Source organism: Bison bison, unplaced genomic scaffold (assembly GCF_000754665.1).
Source record: "Bison bison bison isolate TAMUID 2011002044 unplaced genomic scaffold, Bison_UMD1.0 scf7180017864240, whole genome shotgun sequence".
In the NCBI taxonomy this organism is placed as follows: Eukaryota; Metazoa; Chordata; class Mammalia; order Artiodactyla; family Bovidae; genus Bison; species Bison bison.
In genome coordinates this window covers 296,438-302,292 of record NW_011494812.1, presented here as the reverse complement: position 1 = coordinate 302,292, position 5,855 = coordinate 296,438, and the positions used below count along the sequence as shown (strand labels likewise).

Here is a 5,855-nt window from a genome sequence, read left to right as displayed (position 1 = left end):
GCAATCAAGAAACAACAGGGTGACCTTGGGGAAGAGTCCTGGTTTCTGCTTAAGCAATAATATACCAATATCTTTGAGTTCTTCTATAGGAAATAAAGCTCCCATCCCAGGGGGAGTATAGCAACTTCAGGCTAAGCAGATGACTCCTGGAATCCCACCCTGTACTTCACCACCAATCAATCAGAATAAAGTCACACCCTGCAGCCCTTACCCCAAATATTGCATATGAAACCTTTTCCTCCAAAATCATCCACATGTTTGGAACTTTGAGCATGAGCCTCCCGTTCTCTTTGTTTGGCCCTGAAAAAACTTTTCTCTTCTCCAAAATGTGATGTTTCAGCTTACCTAACCTCACTGTGCACTGGGCACACAAACTTGTGTTCTATAGTACTATTATTTGTATGACCTTCTTTTCAGTAGCGCTTGACCTTTGGTGTGACCACTTCTGGCACAGAGTTCTTCAAACCTTTGGAATTTCCTAAGTGTTGAAAATAATCAAGCTATTGTCTGTTAAATAATGAAGTGACCTTGGAAACTACCTTTATGACCCTCCTAAATAAACCTTGAATTGAATTCTATAACTGATAGTTCAATTTGCCTATGTAATGAAGTCTCCATAAACAACCCCTAAGAATGATGTTCGGAGAGCTTTCAATTTGATAAACACGTTGAGATACAGGAGAATAGTAGGCTTAAAGTGGTGCAGAAACATCATTACCTTACCCCATATCTTATCTGACACATCTCTTCCATCTGGCTGTTACAGTCCTTTTATAATATGTGATCTAATAAGTAAATATTTTTCTGAGTTCTGTGAGATACTCTAAAAAAAAAATCAAATCTAAAAAGAAGGTCATGGGAACTTCCAATCTATTTGTGATTGGTAAGTCTGATTGCCCTCCACAGTCTTGTAGGTCTGAATCCTTAACCTGCGGAATCTGACAGTATCTTCAGGTAGATAGTGTCAGAATTGAGTTGAATCACAGGACCCTTAGCTATTCTGTTGTAGCCACACGTTCCAGGAAACAAACTCACTCAGAAAGACAGTGCAGATAATGGAGTGCAGTTTATTACACCCGCGGGACCAAAGCAGAGTCTCCTCTTAGCCAAGGACCCTGACCAGTTTTTGTGAAAACCTTATATACTCTAAGTGTACATGCACAAACCCACCTCCCCAAACTCCCTGACAATCAAAATTAACCCATGATTCATATGTCTTAAGCCCAGGTAGTTAACAGTGGACAATAATCAATAGGCCTGTGGTCATACCCCAATAAGCATAATAGAATGTATGATTCAATTCGGTTACACAGATAATTAGGGTATTCTTTTAGCAAAGGAAGACCCCTGGGGCTCTTCCTTCCTGGGGCCTGGATTTCCAGTTGGTATGTCATTTCCATAGATACTGGGCATACAGCTCAAAGTCCACAGTCCGGCCCAAGCTGGAGTCCTACTTTCAAGATAGGGCCTGTTCTGTTTCCTCCTTCAATTCCAAAGTGTTGTTTGTTGGACGTGTGGAGAAATCGTCTCATTCATAAACTGGAACTTTGTGAGCAGAATCCTTGAATCACAACAAAATAAATGCAAAAAGAGTAGAAGGAAGGAGATAATAAAGAAAATGATATGATCATAGCAATAACCCCCACATTAAGACTCCCTCAGGATCCAGTGGTCAAGAATCCACCTTGAAATGCAGGGGATGTGGGTTAGATCCCTGCTGGGGAATAAGATCCCACATGCTGTGGAGTAACTAAGCCCATGTGCTGCAACTACTGAGCCCATGTGCTGCAACTACTGAGCCCATGATACAACTAGCAAATAAATAAAAATACTAAAAATGGAAAAAAGAAAGAAAGAACAAACAAACCAAAATGTAATTATTGAAATAATGTATAAAATTGGTAATCTCAATTATCAAAGAAGAGAGAACCAATTTTTAATTTCTGGTTTTAAAAAGGGGAATACATAATTGTGAATTCTATCCATATTAACGTGATAAAAAGAAGATATGTGCAAGCCAACAGTAAGTCAGAAATTTGAACAACTTAGACAAATCCTTTAAAACCTAAATTACCAAAGAAGACACAAAGAGAAATAAATGATTTGAAAAGAGCTCTTTTTATTTTAAAAAATTATCTGTGAAATTTAAAACTCCCTCCCCTCTAAAAAATTTCCAACACCTGAGTCTTCACTACTGAATTTTATTGACTACTCATGTAAAAAATAAGTATATAACAGAAACCATCCATGAGAACAAAAACAGAGGACAGAATTCTTAACATGTTTTAGGAGGGAGAAATCTTCAACTTACCAAAGAAATTATAAGACCTAAAAAAGCATTATGAACAAAATGAAATATAATTTTCCACATAATACATTATGAACAAGACAGATAAGTTACAAAAACAAAATTTTGTTTTACCATTTGAGAATCAATGTATACTCATGACATTAAAGGAAAAAAAATATGTAAGATGTTTTGTCATTTCACTATAAACTCTAATGAAATTCAATAGTCATCCATAATAATAATGATAATAAAAAAATTAACAACTTTGAAAGTGATAAATCTGATTAAAAGTATATATAAACACATTAATTATCATAGCTAATATTAGCTCTTGAATTATTCTTATCCAATACAAATAAAAAGAGAAGGATGCCAGCTGTCAATTCTATTCATCAGTGTACTGGTCTTTATAACAAGTGCCATTGGGCAAGAATATGCAATAAAAGATAGTGTGAAGATTGAAAAGAAACAACTGGAATTTTCACATTTAAACCTGTCATAAGAGTGCACATCAAAATTCCAAAAAGACATACAGATTAAGGGTTAAACTTAATAAATTAATTTAACACAGATACTGGAAACAGGACAAAATATTTTTAACATATTCCTATATATTAGAAAGAAAAATCACACAAACACATCAGAAGCACACAAGCTCTCAAATAAAAAGAGTTGAGGAGCCCTTATAGTCTGAGACTGAAGATCTATTACAGAAAGTCAATCATCCAGAGGTCATAAAGTCATGAATAAATTAAAGCTTTCCAAGGTAAGGACACTTAGAGGAAGGTAAGGACACAAGTCCAAGAAACTACCTTTGAGGAATGTGACTTGGCAGAGGGAGGAGAATAAGAAGAATAAAGAAAACAAAGATAAAGAATAAAAAGGATGTGAAAAAGCTGTTGCAAGGCATCAGAAAGCAGAGTAATATCAGAATTTTTAAGCAAGTAAATATTCTAACTCAGTCCTTTTAAAAGGAAAATGAAATCTATTGTGCTCATATAACTAAAATATCCCGAGATAGGTTGGTCTCCAGATCTGGTCTTTGATGCTGTCATCATTCTGTTCTATTTGTGAGCTTCATTCCTGAGCCAGTTTACCTATGGAACAAAATTCAATAGCAACTTTGAGACTTGAAGAAATCATACTATCCAGATGAAGAGTCCCTTCTTCTTCAACCAGCAAATTTGCTTCATTTAAATGGGATCACCAATTATTCCAACTAAGTGATGATGGGGGAGATGAAATTCTGTATATCATCTCAGACCCTAGTTTTCATCTGGAATCAATTTTGCCCCCTAGGAACATTTGGAAATATCTGAAAATATATTTGGTTATTATAACTGGGAAGGTGCTACTGGCATCCAGTGAGTAGAGGGCAGGGGTGCTGCTAAAAATCCTACAGTTTATTGAACAATCCTCCATAACAAAGAATTATCCAGCCCCAAATGTCAATAGCTCAAAGCTTAAGATATTTTTAGACAAGAGGTTCTTAAAATTAAATGTGCATTGGAATAACCTAACAGGCTTATTAAAATACAGCATTCTAGTTCTCTTTCCAGGATTTTCTGAGCTCTAGCGTGGGGCCTGTAAATGTTTTTATCTAACAATCTCACAGGTTCTACTGCTGCTTGTGGTCCATAGCTCACACTCCAAGAAGTACACCAATCAGAACCCTGGCCTTAGCTGAAACTGTAGTGAAGCACAGGTAAGTATGCATACCCTATAAGATGATTTGGGGTTTAATGCATCCTAGAGAAATAACAGGTTGTGCTAATTGATGAGGGAAAAAAAATATATATATATATGTATATATATATATGCTTTCATCCATTTCCTACCATGACCAAATCCTAAAGTCTGTTTTGTCCTAGTATAATTGGGTGGCAGGACTGCTTCTAGTACCTCTGGCTCACAATTTCTCCCCTCTTCCAGTTTCCTACTGTTTTAATTAAATGAGTTTGGACTTTTTAAATGAGGTTTCTAGAAAATTATGGAATAAGCAAAATAATCAATAAACATAAACAAAGGTCAACGATAAAGTGAAGTCACTCAGTCGCTCAGTCGTGTCCAAGTCTTTGCGACTCCATGGACTGTCGCCTATCAGGCTCCTCAGGCGACAGTCCATGTTGGCGACAGTCCGTGTAGGCAACAGTCCATGGCGTTTTTCAGGCAAGAATACTGAAGTGGGTTGCCATTTCCTTCTCCAGGGGATCTTCCTGACACAGGGATCGGACCTGGGTCTCCTGCATTGCAGGCAGACACTTTACCATCTGAGCCACAGGGAAGCTGGATAAAACTGACTTGTTAAAGCAAAGATAAATGTTTCTGAGAGCAAGTAAAGCCCTCTTGACCCTTTGCTTGAAGATTTCACAACCCATTTCCACTATTACCCTTCAACCATCCTGCCTGTCACTCATTCTAACTGGTAAATGAGAAACAGGATCCTTTCTTGATTAATCTCTATTGTAAACCACAGTTGTAGTATGGACAGAGCTGATTTCCTTGAAAGGAGTTCAAGGTAGAAACAAGGAGAGCACAGCATTTTTTCCCTATATGTGAATATTTTAGTAGAAATATTTAGAAGAAAATAGAGAATATGAAGTCAAGAGGAAAAAAAGTGAAGAGATGACTTGGAGGGGCGGGGCGGGGGAAGACTAGTAATGTGGCAGTTATAGCAACTCATATTATTTTACTAAAGAAAAACATAAGAGATCTTGCCAGGGATCCACAGAGAGCAAGCTCTTCTCTCAAGTAACTGATAAGGAGAAACAAAAGAAAAACAAAAAGAACTGTCAAATTCTGGATACAGAGTAAAGTGGATCTCTGCAGTACCAGTCAAAGGAGGCTCTCCTTTCACTGTAGCACTAAGGAAGGCTTTCTGGAGTAAAAGCTGCTCGGCTGACCCTCATGGTTAGAAAAGCAATCTACAGATTCAACGCAATCCTTATCAAGCTACCAATGGCATTTTTCACAGAGCTAGAACAAATAATTTCACAATTTGTATGGAAATACAAAAAACCTCGAATAGCCAAAACAATCTTGAGAAAGAAGAATGGAACTGGAGGAATCAAACTGCCTGACTTCAGGCTCTACTACAAAGCCACAGTCATCAAGACAGTATGGTACTGGCACAAAGATAGAAATATAGATCAATGGAACAAAATAGAAAGCCCAGAGATAAACCCCATGCACCTATGGTCACCTTATCTTTGACAAAGGAGGCACGAATATACAGTGGAGAAGAGACAATCACTTTAACAAGTGGTGCTGGGAAAATTGATCAACCAACCACTTGTAAAAGAATGAAACTAGAACACTTTCTAACACCACACACAAAAATAAACTCAAAATGGATTAAAGATCTAAATGTAAGACCAGAAACTATAAAACTCCTAGAGGAGAACATACGCAAAACACTCTTTGACATAAATCACAGCAGGATCCTCTATGACCCACCTCCCAGAATATTGGAAATAAAAGCAAAAATAAACAAATGGGACGTAATTAAACTTAAAAGCTTCTGCACAACAAAGGAAACTCTAAGCAAGGTGAAAAGACAGCCTTC

At 37.1% G+C, this 5,855-nt stretch overlaps 1 pseudogene; it reads right to left on the bottom strand.

Moving 5' to 3' along the window:
- Positions 1–413: 413 nt before the first annotated feature.
- LOC104993590 overlaps positions 414–5,855 on the bottom strand; it is a 10,353-nt pseudogene continuing 4,911 nt past the window's right edge.